The sequence below is a fragment of the Dermacentor andersoni genome, chromosome 8 (genome assembly GCF_023375885.2).
Source record: "Dermacentor andersoni chromosome 8, qqDerAnde1_hic_scaffold, whole genome shotgun sequence".
Taxonomy (NCBI): domain Eukaryota; kingdom Metazoa; phylum Arthropoda; class Arachnida; order Ixodida; family Ixodidae; genus Dermacentor; species Dermacentor andersoni.
The window spans coordinates 96,608,232-96,629,924 of record NC_092821.1 but is presented as its reverse complement, the minus strand read 5'-3'; the positions used below and the strand labels follow the sequence as shown (position 1 = coordinate 96,629,924).

Sequence of the window (21,693 nt, the reverse complement as noted above, 5' to 3'; positions counted from 1 at the left end):
TTCTGTAAGGGATATCATTACAAAAAGGATAAAAATTTGACCAATTTTGAACTTGTTGCATGGTAATGGCATATTTGTCCCGCTTGAATGATCTCACCGAGTGCCGATATTATGTGTTCGTCTGTTCTTTCTCACGAACTCCATTACTATTCTTAGTACAGCGAGCACGAGTAAACAGGTTGTTATTGGACGTTCAGTATTTTACAAATATGTAATACATTCGGCGAAGGTTCTATACATACATGAGTCAACACATTACTTTGCTTCGTGTGAGCTTGGCGAACAAAAAGGAGCGCGCGCACGAAAATGGCCACAGTTGAAGAGACGACACTACAGTGTTGGTGGTCTGTGTCTGCGCCGACACGTACGCCTGTATGTGCGTGTTTTAGTTTTGTCACATATGCAGAAAGAAGCCAATGCGCTAACATTACAAAACACGCCAATTTTCATGCTGTTTGAATTGCTTTTCAGACAGCTAATCTGAATATTATTTAGCAAATTATAATGCTACTTGGTCAGCCTTGAATGTAAGATTATGAGTGCTGTTCGAACACTCTGGTTAAGCGCTGCTGTAAAAACGCTTTAAATATGCTTACATTTGTTTTTCAGACTATGTTGAATTTTATTACATTGAGCATGGCGGCGAAGTTGTGTATGGCTATTTTATTTTTATTGCCCTTTTTTTGGAGTACGTCTATTCTCGTAAGGAGTTCTAGGAGCACAAGTAAGTTACCATTTAATTACTTGACAGTCACGTGGCTCGACCTAGCATTTAAGCCGAAATGTAGTATTTGCTTTTTTTGTCAATGGTAATGAGGAATAAACCTTTACGCGGGTCATTCATTTACTTCTTCTGTCGAAAAGGGTGGGGGTGGGGGAGGGAGCTGGTAAGAACTGAAGATTATTAACTATTGTGCTAAAGAGAGAGAAAATAAACTTTATTCATACTTAGGACTGTGGGAGATTTTCGCTGGAGGAATGTATCCCTGGTGTACTACTGCCTTCAGCTAAGGGATTATAATTCGCTTCGGATATTCGGCTGTATTGCGCTTCTGCTAACACAGGAGAATGTGCTCACGATATAAGATAAATCACAATTCTTGAACGGCGTCGTTGTTTTATAAACGACAGTGCCTTGTATTAATTGACAGGCCTGCTAATTATCGAAAAGGCTGTGATCTAGAACTTATCTCGTTACCGTGGGGGAAACCAGAAGGTTCGATCACGAATATATAAAAGCCGCTGACACAACCAGCACAAGCAGCGGCATTGAATACGCGAAGCGCACAGCTGAGTTTTGGTTTAGAAAGCAAAGAACGCTTGTAGATAATTTATGATTGATTGATTTCTCTTCTTTCCTCTTCCCCTGCATGGGCACTAGCACACCCAGGTGATATTCGTGACATTTTGTGGAAGGGCTTACCATGACCACAGAGTTAGGACTTCAGCTTTAGCAACGTTCATGACGGCAATAAACAAGCTGATGATGATGATGACGGCAATATCAAAGAAGACACCGCCAAAGCTAAAGAAAAAAAAATTGACAAGCATCCGGAAGCTTCGGGAATTGCTGTGGAATTCGCAACACTAACTAGAACCGCATGCATTCCCAAAGATCTTGCCGATCATATCGATGAACCTCGACGAAAAATCTCAGTTTATTCTGCATGCAAGCGTAGGATCTTGCACCTTAGCAAGCTTCACTTACGAAGACTCGAAATTGGGAATTGGGCGGCACGTGATGGAGCAGATCTGCAATAAGTGGTCAGACCACACTAAGCCACAGAACGTTTTATTCCTCCTAGCGAGCTGGTCAAAAAGCCAACTACGGTTTTAATTCTAGGAACGCTAGAGGAGAGATTTTTGTAGAATTCCCCGAAAGAAATAAGCTGCGAAGAATGAACAGCTTCTTCAGGTCGCGTAGCAACAGAAAGTAGACCTTGAAAAGCCCTACTGGTGAAACAAGAGATGATATAGATTTCATATCTTCTGCCGATCCCAGCATAGTGCAAAATGTTGAAGTGTTAGGTAGGGTAAAGTGCAGTGATCATAGGTTAGTGAGGTCTAGGATTCACCTCAATTTGAAGAAAAAAAGAGTAAAATTGGTAAGCAAGACGCAGGCCAACCTAGACGCAGCAAGAGTTAAAGCAAATCAATTCATGCCGGTACTTGCAAACAAATATGCAGCCTTAGAACAGAGAGATGAAGATGACATAGAGGCAATGAATGAAACTGTAACTAGGTTGGCTTCAGAAGCAGCAATTGAAGTGGGAGGTAAGGCACTAAGGCGACCAGTAGGCCAGATTTCCGATGTCACAAAAGACCCAATAAAAAAACGACAAAGAATGAAAGTGTCGAACTCAAGAGATAACATAGAATTCGCGGAATTGTGAAAACTGATCAACAAGGAGAAAATAAGGGATATTCGAAATGTTAACGTGGAAAGATTTAGGAAGCCATAAAAAATGGACGCTGCATGACATCAGTGATACGGAAACTTGACATGGGACAAGCCAATATTTATGCACTGAAAGATAAGTAGGGTAGCATCATCAGCAATCTCGAAGCTATAGTAAAAGAAGCAGAATTCTATACTGGCCTGTACAGTACCCAGATGAGCCAGGATTTCTCAATTCGAACTAGTAATAAACAGGTTACAAAGACTCCTTCTATAACTAACGATGAAGTTAGAAGGGCCTTGCAAGACATGAAACAGGGAAAAGTGGCAGAAGAAGATGGAATAACAGTTGATTTATTGAAAGATCGAGGAAGCATATAGCTTGAAAAACTAGCGGCCCTTTATACAAGCTATCTATCGACTTCAAGGGTCGCAGAGAACTCGAAGAATGCCAACATTTTACTAATCCACAGGAAGGGAGACGATAATGAATTGAAAAAATATAGGCATATCCGCTTACTCCCAGTATTGTGTAAAATATTCACGAAGGTAATTTCAAATAGAATAACAGCAACACAGGACTTCAATCAACCAAAGGACCAAACTGGCTTCAGGAAGGGATGCTCTACAATAAGTCATGTCATCAGTCAGGTAATCGAGAAATCTGAAGAGTACCATCAGCTTCCCTATATGACTGTCAGAAATTACGAAAAGGCACTTGATTCAGTAGAGAAACCAGCAATCATAGAGACATTACGTAATCAAGGAGCGCATGACACTTACGTAAATATCTTGAAATATATCTACAAATATTCTACAGCTACCTTAATTCTCCACAAGAAAAGTAGGAAGATAAGTAGAAAGAAAGGGATCTGACAAGGAGAGACAATCCATCCAATGCTATTCACTGCGTGCTTAGAAGAAGTATTCAAGCTACTATACTGCGAAGGCTTAGGAGTGAGGTTCAACGGCAAATGTCTCAGAAACTTTCAGTTGGCAGATGACATTGCCCTGTCCAGCAACATGTGAGCGAGTTACAATAAATAATTGAGGACCTTAACAGAGACAGTGTAAGAGTGGAATTGAAGATTATTATTCAGAAGACAAAGCTAGCGATCAATAGCCGGGTAAGGAAACAAGAGTTAAGGATCGCCAGTTGACCTCTAGAATCTGTGAAGGAGTACGTCTAAGTCAATTACTCACAGAGAACCCTGATCATGAGAATGAAATTTAAAGAAAAATAAAAATGGGTTGGCGCGCCTACGGCAGGCATCGTGCGATTCTGGCTGGAAGCTTACCATTATCATTGTAGAGAAAGGTGTACAATCAATGCATCTTACTGGATTCGATCTATGGGACAGAAACTTGGAGACTGACGAAGAAGTTTTCGAATAATTTAAGGACCGCGCAACGAGCGATGGAACGAAGAATGTTAGGAGTAATGTTAAGAGACAGGGAGAGAGTGGTATCGATCAGAGCGCAAATGGGGATAGCCGATATTCTAATTGAACATTAAGAGAAAAATAGAAATGGGCAGGCCATGTTATGCGTAGGTTAGATAACTGGTGGACCATAAGGGTTACCGAATGCGTGCCAAGAGAAGGGAAGAGCCGTCGAGGGCAGCAGTAGACTAGGTGGGGCGATGAAATTAGGAAATTTGCAGGCGCAGCTTGGAACCGGTTGGAACAAGACAGGGGTAATTGGAGATCACCCCCTTCTTGCAGTGGAATTAAAATAGGAAGATGATGATGGTGATGATGATGATGAGAGGACCTTGAAAGTAGGAGGTATGGTGAAAAGAAAACTTATTACCGACACGAAATGTTAAGCCGCAGTTGCATATTTAATGTTCGCTCCGAACGAAAGCTGTTTCAACCCGGCTTCACGCACGCCAGCAGCATCAAATCAAGGTGGTAACATTCAATGTCGCTGAAATAGCGAATATTTTATGACGTCGATGCAAAGCTGACCATAGAAAAGCTCCAGTATCACTTGCATGGCGTAAGAGAACAACTTTTGCTCCATCCCACCAGGTCTGCCGCTTAGGTGGCAAGAAGCGACAACCGAGAAGGTAACGAAACTATGAAACAGGCCCTAATGGCGCTGCATGCAACAGCTCGCGCCAAGCCAGGTCCATGTCAGCGCTATTTAAACCGATGGTGTTTGAGAGCGTTTCAGCAATTCGCGATTCATTCACGACAATTATAAGAGCAGTACACTAATCTTAAAGTACGGATCAGCATATTACAGAACAGGGCGTTGTGAAGCAGTGCCGATGACGACTGTACATGAATAGCATGCTAAAATAGCAATCAAACTATGGGGTATAATTAGTTCTGGTGTACCAGTATCCTGTAAATCATAAATGAGGACGCCTTTACGCTTGTCGTAGCTACAGGCTAGAAGAATAATCGACTTTACGTCGATGTTTCTGCGGTGGAATATGGTAAGAAAACTGAATTTTGGTGGTATAAGGGCCGGAATAACAAGAGTGGTAAAGGCCTAAGTTCGAGGAGGAATATGTTTCGCTATGGTTTGCTCGTTTGTTAGTATGAACCGTGGAACTCAAGGCCAAGAATTAGCACCGATTAAAGGTATATAAGCTCAGAGCCATCCTCCCCCTCCCCCTCCCGCTCTTTGAGTTCCACGATTACAGATATTGTTGTCACCAATTGTTTACAGCATCAAAGCGACGTTTCTCCAAAGAATAGCCGCGACCCGAGTCCAATTCAATCTCGATAAATCGCCTTCGCGGCATTCATATTCTGCTGTCGTATTTTCTACTATAGGATTTTCGCTGTCGCGGGAGCACGCGGCCGTGATACGAGTCAGAGCATCATTTTTGAACGTCGTCAATTTTTTTTTTCCTGGACGGTGAGTGCGTCGCGCGAGTTTTTTGAAACGTTAATTTGTAGTTGTTGCACCTTCTAGAATTTACCCAATCAAAACGAGCATATCCAGACAAGTTTGTGACACATGCATAAAAGTGGTCAAAGAAGAGCGTTGAGTCAACCTCCTGCCCGCTGGCTGCAAATAAAGCATACCTGCGGCCGAGCTGTATGTCAGCGTGCAGTGGCAGCCATGCATCAAGTACTGACAAAAGTGTGAGCCTGAAATCGGAGTGGTTTTGAGTGAACAAGACCGAACAAGGGACACGCAACCATAAGGGCAAAACAATAGTGGCGAGCACAGTGACCGGTTGTCGAATCTGAACACAAACGAAATTCCATTCTCTCATCAAACATGTGCCACCATGCGTTCGCGTACATTCTTAAAGATACAGCACTGAAGTTCGCGTCCACAACCTGATCAGAAAAGTATTTCACGGAAATATTCGCGACAAGATTCAAGAAAACTGGGAATCAGGGAGCGTCTTGGTGCACAGCGACATTGCAGTAAAAGCAACAACCATGCAATAATTGGAGTTCTGTAGATGTAAAACAATGTACGCATGACCATATGTTGTCTTAGGTGGCACAACCTCGCTTAATAAGTGTTTGCAGGTTAGGCAGAGACTCTGCCTGCCTCCGTGCCGCAACATCCGAGAACCGAGCGTGGCAACTTAGCGTATTGCGTATGCGTGATACGTTATAATGAAGGCTTACAGCGCATGCGTGACATATCGCTGTGTACGGCTTATATTCATTTGCTGTTTTACACAAGTCCGGCCGTTTGCACAAGGACTCCGCGTGCTTCTCCCGTCATCCTGTCGAACGTACTGAATATGATGCGCAAGGCACCGACTCTTGCGTCTTGGCTATTTCTAATCTGCGTGACATCCGCACTGAACAACGGCGTCATTGCTTACGCGTTCTCATCAACTGTCTCAATTCTGGACATTCGGAGCACACGCTGCACATGTTCATGCTCCGCAACGACTTTCTCTGCCGTCGTAGCTTGGGCCCTCAAGGACCAGAATTTTTACTCATTGTGCCAGGCTATCTCCGGACATCAGTTCTTGGGCAGTTGCATGACGCCCCTACTGCAGGCCACCTGGGCGTTTCGCATACTGACGACCGCGTACGGCGCCGCTTCTACTGCCTAGGCCTCTACCTCTCTGTATACCGCTAGGTTGCAGGCTGTGCGCTGTGTCAGTGCCGCCAAATACCTGCGGTGCTTCCCGCTGGACGCCTTCAACCATGGTTGTGCCCTTGGAACCATTCTTTCGCGATGGTCTTGATCGTCTTGGCCCTTTTCCGACGTCAAAATCTGGCAAAGGTGGGTCGTTGTCGCGTCTGATTGTGCGACCCGGTACGTGATCACGCGATCTTTGCGCACAATCTGTGCAACCGAGGTGGCAGGTTTTCTTTTACGTGACGTCGTCCTCCATAACGGCATACCCCGGCAGCTCCTCACTGGTCAGGGCCGCCACCTTTCTTTGCCCTTTGACACACTACTTCCTTCCTCGATGAACAATCCCGCTAAATATGCTCAAGACGTCTTCGCCCGGGCTCACATGGCATGCCAGATTGCCGGCTCTCAGCTCACTGTGTCTCAGGCCGCGCAGAAGATGCGGCACGACAGCCGAAATCGGGATGTTCGATTTCCTCCTGGCTCCCTTGTCCTCCTATGGACACCACGTCACCACGTCGGCTTGTCTGAAAAGCTGCTGCTGTGCTACACAGGGCCTTACACGTTATTGCTCCAGCTTGAATATTTGAACTACGAGATCGCTCCGCTGGAATTGCTCTGCTGGAATCGCATATCCGCACGCACGTTGTGTGTGTGTCCCGGGTGAAGCCTTACTTTGCTGTGAGTTTACCTCCGTTATAGTTAGTGCCGAGACGGTTCCTTAGAGGTGGGGTTTAGGTTACGGCCACGGTGTAAGTATATTAGGTGGTTACGGCACAGCGAGGAGTGGTGACTGTCAGAAGACGATTTGACGGGTGAAGGGGAAATCGGTCTCGACAACCATCTTGTTTATCGGATCGGATCGGAAAACATTTATTGGGTTCTAGAAAAGAGATCTTCGAGGCTTCAGACGGCCTCTTCCATCTTCTGATGAATTCTCCTGTCTGCAATCACAGGGTTGGTGCCCTAGTCCAAGGCTCCACTGAGTATGGCCAACCCGCGAGCTCGCTCTACTAGGCGCTTTTGGCCGTTCAAGCTTACGCTGGAAAGCATACTCTCCCACTGTTCCGCACTCGGGTTTTTAATTTTATAGATAGTTGGGGACTCAATATTTTGACAGGCCCATGATATGTGGTACAGATCTGGTTTCTCTCCGCACCATGGGCACTTAGCCTCATATTGTGTAGGGAAAATTTTATTCAGAAGGTTTAGATTCGGGAAGTACCCGTCTGCAGTTGTCGCCATGCAACAGCATCCTCTCTGCTTAGATCCTTATCCGGGGGTGGGTACTTCAGTCTGACCCCTTTATAATAATTTAAAATATCTGAGTAGCCCATGGGTACTGACTCGGGTTCCTCAAGGCTGGATGTGTCAGACGCCCGGTTGGTATGCCCTCGAGCTAGCCTATCCGCCTCTTGCTTCCCTGTTATACCAGTGTGCCCTGGTACCCAGATTATGGTATGCTGAACTTTGTTTCCCGGGTCGCATGAGCAGAGTATGTGGCGTGCTCTGTGCCAAATTCTGCCGTTTGTATAATTACGGCATGCTGCTTGAGAGTCTGTTATTATTGTTAGGGATCTGCCAGATCGATAGCCCTCCAGTGCTGCCAGAGCCACAGCTGCCTCTTCGGCCTCGACTACCGTGCAGTCCTGTAGTGATGCGCTGGTGATCTCCTTGAGGTCCGAATTAACCACCGACGCCACTGCTCTGCTGTTGTGTCTTCCGTCTTTGACGAACGTTGCCGCGTCCGTATACCTTGTGTTGTCCTTGTTCGCCAAGGTTCTCTGCACGTACTCCGCTCTTGCTTCTCTACGTGCCTTGTGCAGGTTCCGGTCCATATTCTTGGGTATCGGTGCGACTCGCAGTGTACTGCGATACTTGTCCGGAATGGCCTCGGTACGTTCGATCTCTTGGATCATGTTGCCGCCGCCATACCTTCGCAGGAGCACCCTCCCCGTGGGGGTCTGCATCAAGCTACGTGCCTGAGAGCATAGTAGTGCTTCTCTTAGTTCACTGAAGGTATTGTGCAGTCCCAGGGCCAGCAGTTTCTCGGTCGATGTGCGCTGCGGCAGGTGAAGCGCAGTTTTGTACGCCTTTCGCAGTATCGTGTCCGCTTGTTCTTCTTCTTGCTTGATGCATTTGTGGTAGGGAAGGCTATACACCACTCTGCTAACCACGAGGCTCGTGACTAGCCTAAGTGTGTCGCTCTGCTTCATACCGTGTCTCTTGCTAGATACTCTGTTGATCATACGGGCTACCTGCATGGTGGCAGTCTTCAGCAGTGTCAGAGTATGATTGCACCGTTGATTGGACTGAAGCCACATCCCCAGGATCCGAATGGTGGTCTTCTCCGGAATGCGTTGTCCCGCGAGGTATACGTTGAGGCTGAGCTCATCGCTTGTAGGGACCGTTCGATTTTGTTTGCCTCGCCACACCCTTAGGAGCTCGGACTTCTCCGTCGAGCAGGTGAGGCCCCTGGCCCTAACGTATGTTTCTACGCAGGTGGCCGCTTTTTGCAGGCACTCTTCTTTTTCGCTGAGCGATCCCCGGTTCACCCATACCGTGATGTCGTCAGCGTAAATGGCGTGCCGTATGCCTTCAAGTTGTTCGAGTTGTCTTGCTAGCCCGATCATTGCGACGTTGAAGAGGATGGGGGAGATGACCGACCCTTGAGGAGTTCCCTTGTTTGGGGTGCGAAACTTCTCTGATCTGACTGCTCCCAGGCCGATTGTTGCTGTCCGGTTAGAGAGGAAGGCCTTGACGTAGCCATGAATCCTTCTGCCACAGTTCAGGCTATCCATTCCTGTGAGTATGGCTTCGTGGCTGACATTGTCGAAGGCTCCTTTAATGTCCAGTGCCATGATGACGTGTTCGCTGTTTCGTGGGACGTTGCTGAGCACCTCCTCCTTGAGCTGGAGGAGCACGTCTTGCGTCGATAATTTAGCGCGGAATCCAAACATGCTGGGGGGGGGTACAGCTCGTTGTCCTCCATATAATTTTGTAGCCTCATTGTAACCACCCGCTCGTACAGCTTGCCTAAGCATGACGTGAGAGAGATTGGTCTAAGATTTTCTACTTGCAGTTTATTGCCAGATTTTGGAATCATCACTACCTGCGAATGCTTCCACTCCTCGGGTACTGTCTCCTCCGCCCAGTGCTTGTTGAGATAGTAAGTTCGACTACCAGCTCATCACTGAGGTTGCGAATAAGCGCGTTTTTTATCTTGTCTGCGCCTGCAGGCGTATTCCTAGTGGTATTTCTTATTGCTGCGTATACTTCCTCTTTGGTTATAGGCCTGTCCATATCAGAATTTTCTTTCCCCTTGTAGCACTCCGTGTAGGCTGCTGGGTCACCGTCCCCGAAGCACTTGTGCCTTACTCTTTCTATGAGCTCATACTCTGAGCCCTGAAACTGGTGAACCAGCCTCTGTATGGCCTTGTTGTTCTCCGACTTGGTTTTAGTCGGGTCCAGGAGTGCTTTGAGTATGCTCCACGTTCGGGCGGTACTCAGCGTTCCGCTTAAGGAATTGCTAAATTGCTGCCAATTTGCTCTCGCCAATTGTTCCGCATACTCTTCTGTCTATTGCGTAATTTCCGCAATCTTCAGTTTAGCTTCATATTAAACTTCTGTCTCCTCCACCTTTTGGTCAGGCTCTGTCTTGCCTCCCATAACCGAAGCAGTCTAGAGTCAACCTCCGGTATTTGCTCTGTGCGGTCAATCTCGTTGGTGTACTCGCTTTGCCTTTCCTTCAGCATATTCCCCCATTCCTCGATTGACAGTATCGCGCCCAGCGGATGTCCATCACAGGCTTGTCTAAAGGCATCCCAATCCGTTATTTTTGCTGTACCTATCCGACGCTTAACGTGAGCCATTCCGATTTGCGTCTTGATGATGTAATGATCACTACCCAGGCTTTCCAGCATATTTTCCCATACCGCCTGTCTCGCTCGTCTTACGAAGGTGAGGTCAGGGCTGGTGTCCTCCTGGACGCTGTTTGCCATCCTCGTGGGGACCTCTGGGTCCGTTAAGAGTTCGCAGTTTATGTTGTCAGCTGCCTCCTTGACTGTCGTACTCTTTTTATCGGTGGTCTTGTATCCCCAGCTAGGATCCTTGGCGTTGAAGTCTCCAACGATTACGAGCGTGTTGTTTTTAGCCAGCCTGCTCACACCGTGGAAGAGGTGCGTGAATTTGCGCTTCTTCTGCTTTGGAGGACTGTATACGTTTACAATAAAAGTACTTCCCCCGTTATTCTATTTCGGTATAATTTCGGTAATCTCATGATCTATGTCTGTGTCAGCAATCTTGTCGTGTGCTATGGCGGCAAGGGCGGCAAGGGCAATTCTGCCACGTAACGATATTACCCTACTTATCTTTCAGTGCATACATCCTGGCTTGTCCAAGTCAAGTTTTCTCACTGATTTCAGGCTGCGTCAGTTTTTTACTGCTTCCTCAGTCCTTCTCACGTTATAATTTCGAATACGCCTTATTCTCTCCTTGTTGATCAATTTTAACAGTTCCGCGAATTCTATCTGATCTCTAGAGTTGGACAATTTCCTTCTTTGTCGTTTCTTTATTAGGTTTTTCATTACTTGGGAGAGCTTACCTACTGGTTGCCTTGGTGCCTTACCTCCTACTTCAATTGCTGTTTCTGAAGTGAGCCGAGTACTGTTTAATTCAGCACCTCTATATCATCTTCGTCTCTCTGTTCTAACGCTGCATATTTGTTTTCGAGTGCCAGGCTGAATTGTTCTGCTTTTGTTCTTACTGCGTCTAGATTGGTCTCCTTCTTCTTGACCAATTTTCCTCTTTCTCTCTTCAAATTTAGGTGAATCCTAAACCTGAGTAACCTATGATCACATTACTTTACCATAACCAGCACTCACCCGCCGTGGCTGCTTAGTGGCTATGGTGTTGGGCTGCTAAGCACGAGGTCGCGGGACTGAATCCCCGCTACGGCGACCGCCTTTCGATGGGGGCGAAATGCGAAAACACCCGTGTACTTAGACTTAAGTACACGTGAAAGAACTCCACGTGGTCCAAATTTGCGGAGTCCCCCCACTACGGCGTGCATGCCTTATAATTAGATCGTGGATTCGGCGCATAAAACCCCATAATTTAATTTTTACCTAACACTTCTACATCCTGCACATTGCTGGGATCGGCAGAAAGTATGAAATCTATTTCATAATGAGGCCCTTTCCGGAGCAGTGAGAGGGCTGAAGCAAGGACCGTGGGGAACTTTGGGGGATGACCGACGGAACGGCGCTGGATTTTCGGGCTTTGACGTCATTGGAAGCCTTGATTCCATTGAGCACCATCTCAAGCCGGTGAAGGTGCTCTTTGAAAACAATGACAACATCTAGGTACAAAAGGGAGGTGCGCCATTTGAGAACTGCCAACACGTTGTCCTTTACCCGTTGAAACGCCGCGGGTGCATTACACCGGCCGCATAGGAACATCTTAAACGCATAGAGGGCATCTGGTGTTGTGAAGGCAGTTTTCTCCGGATCTTTCTTGTCTACTTCGATTTGGCAGTGTCCACATTTCAGATCAACGGAAGAAAAGTACTTGGCGTGGCAATAGGAGTCCAGCGTGTCGCCGATTCGCGGGAAATTGTAAACGCCTTTCTTAGTTCCGCTGGTGAGTCATCGGTAGTCAATGCAGAACCGCATTGCTCCACCTTTTTTTGCTCACGAGCAATACTGGAGACGCCCACTGCGAGAGCTGCTCTACGTTGTTGCCCAGAATTTCTCGAACTTGCCGACTGATTGAAGCGCGTTCCTTTGATGAGATCCGGTATGGTGGTTGCCTCAGTGGCCTCGTTGTGTCGTCACTTGCGATTCTTGGTTGGCGGCGTTTGCTTGATCGGTGAGGAGGACGAAAGGCAGACGCTGTAATGACTCAATCTATAACCATAGTCATTTTGCCTTTCTGCTGCTAAATTGGTACAGACGTGAAAGGTAGGGTGAGTTGTGAGTTGTGAGTTGCCACTCTGCCCTGCAGGCGACACTTAAAAAGACGAACCCAGCAATCACTGGGACGCGTTTGCACCAATGCGATGGAACCTGCCGGTGATTGATATTATCGCACTGGTAGCAAAACTGAGGGGATCGCCGCCCTTCCCACTTGTTTTTGAATACTAAAAAATAATAGTGAGAAGCTTCTGAAGATGAAGCACGCACACTTTAGCCTTCGCGAGAGCCCGCGCCGAGATCGTCCCCTTCCACCGAAAGTTAGAAAATGAAGAAATTAAATTGTGTTTTACGCGCAAAAGCCACGGTCTGATTATGAGGCACGCCGTAGTGGGGGAGTCCGGAAATTTGGACCACCTGGAGTTCTTTAATGTGCACCAAAATCTAAGTGCACGGGTGTTTTTCCCATTTCGCCCCTATTGCGATGCTACCGCCGTGGCCGGGATTCAATCCCGCGACATCGTGCTTAGCAGCCCAACATCATAGCCACTAGGAAATTAAGGCGGGTCAACCACCGAAAGTTCGGCCTAGCATGCCGGCTTGTTACGTCTCATGCAATGCGAGACGTACTAAGTTAAAAAAATCAAGAAATTAAATTATGGGATTTTACGTGCCAAAGCCACCATCTGCTTATGAGGCTCGCCGTAGTGGGGGAGTCCGGAAATATAAAATTCGGCTTCGCCCGGTCATCTGCTAGCCGCCTAGTTAGCTAATATGGTAGAACCGCTGCCCCGGAAAGGTGGTTGATGAGATCCCGATTCCCATTGATATCAACGAATGCGTTTAGCATGCTTTCCGACGTGTTCATTTCTGCCCGTATGTTGCATTATGGGGAAACACGGGGAAGGCTATCTTGGATCTTGTGCTGACCACTGAACCTGTCAACGCGTCTGTAAGTGTGTTAGATTGGATTAGTGACCACAACGTCCTTCATTGTGAATAGGATATAAAGCGCAAAACAAGTGTACAGGAAAAGAAAACAATGTATGATTATGCGCGAGCAAATGTTGAAATCATCACCAGCGAGCTCTCGGCTTTTTGTGTAGAATTCTTAAGCGGCATGCATGATCATGATAGCAATGATAACTGGATGATTGTTCGTAACAAGCTGACTGAACTTAAAGAAAAGTTGATACCAAAAATACAAATAACTCTGTCTACTGAAAGTGCGTGGTTCACCTCTCACCTAAGGCGCTGTATTAAAAAAAAGCGCGCTTATTCAAAAGCTAAAATTTCGACATCTGATGATGCGTGGTAGTGCTATAGGGAACAATCCAAGTTAGGCAAAACTGAAATTGAAGCAATTAACGACAAATTTTTCAACCATAATATTTCCAACATGTTAGCAAACAACACAACAAAATTCTGGAACGTAATAAACCCCAAACCGTCATCATCAGGCTTCATTTCCACAAAGACAACGAATTCCTTGCACCATCGGAGGTCACTACTCCATTACATTCTTTCTTCTGTTCTGTTTTTACAAGCGAACTTCCCGTTACCACTAACATTGAATTTGGGTCTGTCACCTCCATCCTGAATGACATCATAATCACCCAAAAGGGCATTGAAGCCGCTGTTGATCGTCTAACAGCTCTGCTCCCGGTCCAGACGGAATCTGTCCAAAACTACTAAAAAACCAATGACATCTCGCATTTTCGCCGCTCTTTTTCAACCATATATTGATTTAGGTTGCGTTCCTCATGAATGGAAAACAGCTAAAATTATTCCAATGTTTAAGCGCGGTGACCCGTCATCTGTCTCTAACTACAGACCCATTTCGCTGACCAGTATTCACTGTAAACTATTAAAACACATTATATCATCAGAAATTACGAAATACTTAACCGAGCACAATCTTCTCGTCATTAAACAACAGGGGTTCCAACAGGGTCGCTCATGTGAGACGCAGTTATTCGAGCGAGCCTCTGACCTGCACCAAGCTATTAACGGCACATCACAAATCGTCACATCTGCAAGCGCAGCTGCCGCTGTGGTGATACAAAGAAGATCCATCAAAATACAGCTAAAGACGTCACATGTATCATCAACGACAGCTGCTGAACTGATAGCACTGCGTGCGGCTCTTCATTTCATTAAGGAGGAACCATCCCACGCATGGTCAGTCTTCTGTGATTCCAAAGCAGCCCTACAGAGTGTACTCTCAGCACTGCGCCATGGATCACATGAGCAGCTCGTCGCAGAGATTAGAGAAGCCCACCATCGACTAGTTGACGAAGGACACGATATAATATATCAGTGGTTGCCTAGTCACTGTGGCATACACGGCAATGATCGAGCAGACGCAGCTGCCCGATCTGCCCATGACGGCGTCGACTGTGTTGCCATTCCTCTTTCGAGAGCCGACGCAGCGAAAAAACTTTCCGCCCTTGCGCGTGACCTAACATTAGCCGATTTCACAAGTGCACGCCTCCATACCCTGGACCCTAATTTACAGCTCCATATTCCGCCCGAGCTTCCACGACGTGACTGCACCCTTCTTGTCCGTCTATGGCTTGGAGTAGCATTTTTAAATGCCTACTCTTCCCTTATCGGAATGGCCAACAGCCCATTGTGTGATTTCTGCGGGTGCAACGAAACGATCGAGCATCTTCTTTGTCAGTGCTCTCGCTTTAACCCTCAAAGAGCAGTCCTCTCAGCCACCTTAGACAAACTGGACAAGCGCCCAATGACCGAAAACAAGATCCTTGGAACCTTGCCTACGCGAACATCAGCGCGTTCCGCTATGAAGGCGCTGCTGCGATACTTGAAAGACACGGAACTTTCTGACAAATTGTGACTACACGCTGTGACGTAGGACTGTACGGTGACACTGCGTCAGACTAGGAACGCCTTTGCGGCATGCGTGACAGTGCCCACAGAAATAGTTCGTGTGTACGTGCGTGTGTGTGCTTAGGTTCTTTTTTTTTTCCTTTTTTTATCCTTCTTTCTTTCTCACCTATTGCATCCCCTTGCCCCTCCGTGAGTACAGGGTAGCGAATCCGAGATAATCTCTGGTTAACCTCCCTGTCTTTCCTTTGCCTTTCTCTCTCATCACAAATAGACGCCATATTTATTGATCTTGCGAATGCTTTTGGTAAGGTAGCTCATAACCATTTATTATTGAAACTTAGCTATATTAATATAAACAGTAGGCTTACGAATTGGATTAGTAAATTTTTAACTTACCGGTACCAATTTGTAACTACTAATGAATTTTCTTCGCGATCAATAGTAAAATCTGGAGTGCCGCAGGGCTCTGTATTGGGACCAATTTTATTTCTGCTATACGTCAACGACAGCAGAAATAATATTAAATATACAATTAGACTATTTGCGGATGGTTGCGTAATTTATAGACGAATAATTAACTCTTTCGACATCGACATTTGCAATATGATCTCGCGAAAATTACCGACTGGTGTAACAGTGGCAAATGGAAATAAATGTTTAAAAAACTAAGGCTATAGCTTTCACTAGATCTATTAACCAGAGGCCTACACATTACTCGATGAACGACATTAGTATTTCACATGCGCAAACAATAAAATACTTGGGAATTCATTTATCTTCGAACGTTTCATGGAATCATCACATCGAAGCGATTACTAGCAGCGCGTGTAAAACTCTTGGCTACATTAAGCGTAACCTTTACTAGGCAAACAAGACCACTAAATTATTAGCCTATACGGCACTGCTTCGTTCGAAAATGGAGTACGCGTCTTTTATTTGGAATCCGCATCAGTCGTATCTCATAAACAAGTTCGAGTCGGTACAAAATAAAGCAGCCCACTTCATCACGACAAATTACTCACGACCATCTAACATCACTACCATTAAAATATCTCTAAATCTCCCCTCGATAGAAAATCTCAGGCTGACAGGACTTTTCCATTTTCACAAGCTATATCACTGCAGCTCGTCTTTCAACGCATGCCACATCAGGCCCGCCCATCGTATCTTCCCGCACTTTGACAATCCCTTTAAAGTGCAGCCCGATCTTGCGCGCACTAACTTCTTGAGTCACTCGCCCCTCTTTCCAGCAATATACCACTGGAATATGTTACCAAATGAAATCGTATCAGCTCTAGGTCATGACGATTTCCAAGCAAAACTCAAACACTAGTAGTATTCTCTTGCCAATTCGTTATAGGCAACACTGTGTTATTGTGTGCTTTTTTCTTATTTTACTTTCTTTCCTTCACCATATTTTCATGTTCCTTGCGAAAATAGTTTTGTTCTAGGCTAGCACAAAGTTTCTTAATTGTACTGAATAAAATTTTGTCTGGTTGTGCTTTTCATTGTTTCATGCAGTATTAGCCAGTATGTGTACCTTTTTAGCAAGTATTTTCCTTGTATGAAGTGACCAAGTAACGTTGAATGTGCCACACCCATATTATTTATATAGGTATCTGCACCGTTTAGGACGTGTCGTTGGATTGCTCTTACTGTTCTTTTTTTTTTTCTTTTTGTTTGTTTTCCTGTTTTTGCGCTTGTGTTCTTTTTATTTTAGCAGGCATTATCTGTTTAAATACAAATACTGTATCTAGCACTAATTTATTATAACACCCCTATGTAATGCCCGCATGGGCCTTTAAGGTATATGAATGAAAAAAAAAAGCTGGCAAATTGAAATTCTAGCTGATGAGCAAAACGAGAACAAGGTAAACGCGGGAGCCAACGTTTCGACAACTAGACTTTTCTTGTTCAAGGCTTTCAAGGCTTGTCGTTTTCAGCCCTGAGAAAGATAAGTCGACTTGTCGGAACGTTGGCTCCCGTTTTTACCTCGTGCTCGTTTTGCTTACCGTTATGTTGCATTATATGTTATAGGTGACGTTATGGGTTTTATAGGTGGAATATGCTGGGTGGCTTATTTATTCGTTTAATGTGCAGACCCTGCATGGTATTGCGGATAGGTCCATGAGGTAGTTGTGGTCGACGTAGTATCCATCGTTTCCCAAGCACCGGTATGGTTAGACTCTGTTATACTGCGCTCCCTTCGGTATCAGCCCACGGAAATATGCTTAGACAGACATGCGAAATTGGGGTAAGCTTCCAGAGAATTTGAAATGCATCAAAGAAACTGGATTGCATTGATTCAGAGAAGAGCGAACGAAATTGCAAGTTTTGAGAAAAATACCGAACGTTTGAGCCAGTAACGCACCATGCAACCTAACGGCAACAAACACAAATGTGAGTACCTAGTTTTTGTGTGAGAAGCTATGCTTCTTAAAATGTTTGTGGTGGTATTTCGGATTGCTGCCAAGTGGTGCAACATTGCAGAATGCCTGTAGGTATAAAAAAGGCAGAATTTCTAGAAAAAGTGCGAAACCTACGACTTCTTACAAAATAAGGCCGAACCTTACGCGCTATAGCGCAGTGCTACCATATGGTCACCGACAAAATTCGAGTGATTCGCGTGCATAACGCCAAGGTATTCCAATGATGATCATGTATGCATTTGTTATTGCCTCTTTTGTGCGTAATTTTAGTGTTCATGCAGCTAGGAGAGGCATAAAAATAGTCAGCAAAAAGAAAACTTGAAAAGAATGTGACGAGCCCGCGTGCGGCCACCTTGATAGACAATTCGCAGGGCCATGCTCGCTGGAGGAGAAAGGCTGAACTAGGAGCGTTGTAAAATATTTAGGCTACTAAATGGACGCTCAGCACATTAGGAAAGAGATACCAGCGTATGGGTGTGCGTAGAACACGGTATGTTGCCAAGTGGTAGCGCCTCTCCATAGAGGGTGAAAAGACAAAAAGCAAGTTTCCTAACACATACAATTAATCCTCTAGTATCTTGCATCTGTATATGAAATACTTATCACTCCAGCATGTTGTATCTGTATCATGTTACGATTCCAAATAATCATTGCCCTGCTATGGTTGATGATTAGAAATTTTCACACTATGGAACCTACCAAAAACGTGGTCTTGTTCACAAAGCGTGTCTACCTGCTGATTAGGATGATGGTTTTTATGCTATGGCATATGCCCACAACGTGGGATAGGCCAAGAAGCGGCAGGTGCATATTTTGCCAATGCGAAGTAGCTCTTTGGGTGGGTTGCCTCGCGTTGAGTCTTGTAATATCCATAGAATGTAACATATCGAGAACGAGGGCTCGGCGAAGGAGTGGCTGATATATTTATAAAAAAAATGAGAAGAAATGATGGACAAGGAAACATCCAATTTTCTCATTGCGTAGCACGGGTACGAGGACAAAGGCGCGTTGGTTTCTTTTACGCTAAATATGGAAGAATAAAATGAGCAAAGTTACAGTATTTCATTAACTGCATCACGAGTTGTAGTTAATTTAGATGCCAACAAGTGCGTTGGATCTGCCTACTTTTCTTTTTTCTTTTACAGTTACGTGCACGCGGAACGGGACAACTGTGCAAGCAGGTTACTACGGAGGAAGGGAAACGCCCTGTGAATACTGGTGGTGCCTCAAAAATGGAACCCTCCTTACATATCAGTAAGATGTATTGTGTTTTTAGACTGGCGTTTTCACGTTTATGTATGAAGCAGGCTACATTGCCTACTGTGTTCAGGCACGGTATTTACATACTGGTGATCAAGGTTCTTTATTTTTGGCGTGTTACCAGAAATCAAGAGGGCTGTGGAATTGTTTCTTTTATTTGAAGTGCTTGTTTTCGTGTATGCGCGAAAGTGAGGTGTGGGAAAATTAACACAGTGACGATAAAGTGTCCTATGCTGGATACGCGTGTCTTCATAAAAGTTCTGCATTAAAATAGGCACACTGATGGAACATTCACGTATCTGTTAAATGAGCATTGCTGATTTGCAACTTAAACTCAACATATGAATAATTCAGGCTAAGCTAAATGACTGCTACCAGGATTGACAGCTAGAACAGCTGAGTTTTCTTTGAACTATTTTCGATTGCTTAGCGAAACTCTATGAAAGATCCCCTGTTTAAATTAACACCGGCCTCTCAGTGTATAACGGTGCAAAGGGACAACAGCACCATTGTTATGGTACTGCTATGGTACTGTAGAGTAACCATTGTTATGAAGGCACTCACGGAACTGCCGCTGAGATATAAGACCGACAGGGTACGAGTGACGCTCCGTGCGTGTTCAGAATGTGATGATTAAAGCAAACTCGGGCAAGTTGATATTGCGCAAACACAGGTAAACCAAAGAGCGATGGTGAAATTGAATAAATGCAGAGCCAAGACACTTCGCAACCTGTATGTATGCAACCTGCATGTATCGTTTCTGCTGTCGCCCCTTGTTTACACAGTGCAGCCTGATTTGCCTGTATTTGTGGAATGGGGTTAGCGTAACGTGAACGGTGGGTGGTTACAGTGACATTGAAGCAGAAGGCTATAAAAATAGTGGCCTGCTAAAAAAATCGTGGCCTAGGTTGCGCAGGGTGTCAACATTGCAATAATCAACGCTAAGTAGTTCTAGCCGCACATGAATATGTCGAACACGGTTTCGAAAAAATCATCAGTTCTTACTAACAACGAAAGCTTACTTTACATTAAAGAGCACTAACATCGTCGATATTCTGGAGCGTTGAGCATGCAAAACCCAGTGCATCGGCCACACACACAAAAAAAGAAAACGAGCATTAGCATCAGTTTTTAGGCGAAGCTTTCTTTGCCTCTTCCTTCGACTTTCCACTGCTGATGCTGCTGCTGCCCGGCACACCGCGTCGGGGGTGGTTCGGAGCATGTGTATACATGACTGGAGTGAGTCAGAGAGGAAAGGCGACACAAGAAAATTGTTTTCACTCCATTGCGTCGAATGTGCACAATGCCCCCTGGAGCTCCCTGGGCGTCGCTACGCTAGCCTCTTGACAGCCGTAATTATCCGTGACAAACCTCAGAAGGATTGCAGAAACTGCAGTGGTTCCCTTTGCACTAACGTGCTAGTCCAGAGGAGACATGGGTAGAACAGAAGAGAGGAGGGAGGACAAGAGGCAGTTCCCATAAAAGGGAGGGGGGAAGTGACGTAAGAAGGCAAGCAAACACTACTACTATGCGACAGCAGTTACCGCGAAACTGGATAAGCTTAAGTTTAAGATACGGTGCAGTACGTTCTGGCTATTTCTGAAAAATAAACCCGATGAAAATATGTCAAGCCGAGAGATTACGCAGGGCGTGGAGAAGCAGAGCCGCATCACTTAAAGCAGGGTCGAGGCGACAGTATCGGAATGGTAGACCATCAAATCAACACTTATGTGCCCGCCGCGGTAGCTTTGCGGCAATGTCATTTCTAGAGGTCGCAGATTTGATACCAAACGCGGCAGGCGCACTTTGACGGGGGCGAAATAGAAAACGCACGTGCACTTAGATTTTGAATATCATGGAGTCGAAATTAATCCGCAGTCCTCCAGTGCGGCGTGCCTCATAACCCGATTGTGGTTTTGGCATGTAGAGCCCCATAATCCAATTCAAGTTTATTACTTCTGCCATGGTGGGATGTGCCATGTGAGGCAATGCCAATGCTAAACCCTCTCAGAGGTAGTGAAATGTGTGAAATATGGCGCACAGCAACGCTTCAAGCAAACACCTATCCCTGTGTGTTCTCTGTACTACGCAGACAAACAGCAATGGTGCACGCAAGGTAACGTTTAACGTCAACTCACCACCGTAGTGTTAGACAAAACGTTGAAGAAATTAAGATTTAGTCGTCAGCATTACCGCTAATTATCGTGAATCAAAGCATTCAGCACGGAAACCTTCGCTTACGCCGATTCCCCACAGTGCGTGGGATCTGCAAAATTTTTAATAACCGTTGTATGCCTGCCATAAGCCTTCGTAATTTACCGGTTTAGAAACATGATAGTCGTGGTCACTGCTTCTGCATAACTAAGGCGCCCGCTCTTCAGTCTAGTTCTAAGGCGGATCAGGATAGGCTAGTCAGGAAACATTTGTTAATCCATGAATTTGAGGTGCTTTTTTTTAAGTAACTTTGTTCAGGCACCAACGAACACACTGAGGTCACATGTCCACATGTCTCCCTAATCATTGATAAAAGTTTGTTACTGACTGGTGACATTGCTAGCTGCTACATATTCTCCAACATGTATGGTGCTTTTGAAATTTAGAATGAGATTGCTTTATTTTCACAATGTTGGCACACCAGTACGTAACAGAAGTGTACCTAAATGGTGAGGATAGCGCAAAAAGGTTTCATTTTAGCAGGCTAGCCTGGCGACTTCCTCCTTACAAAGGCAGCAACAGAAACAGGCTCATGCAAAGTACACTAAACTGTAAT

At 45.4% G+C, this 21,693-nt stretch overlaps 1 long non-coding RNA gene across 1 annotated transcript in view; it reads left to right on the top strand.

Annotated features, from left to right (window-relative positions):
• The first annotated feature begins 621 nt into the window (after positions 1 to 621).
• The window catches only part of LOC140212927 (uncharacterized), a 34,426-nt gene continuing 13,354 nt past the window's right edge, over positions 622 to 21,693 (top strand). The window contains exons 1-2 of the long non-coding RNA XR_011889911.1: positions 622 to 724; positions 18,809 to 18,917. This is a non-coding gene — a long non-coding RNA (uncharacterized lncRNA). The remainder of the gene's footprint in view (positions 725 to 18,808; positions 18,918 to 21,693) is intronic.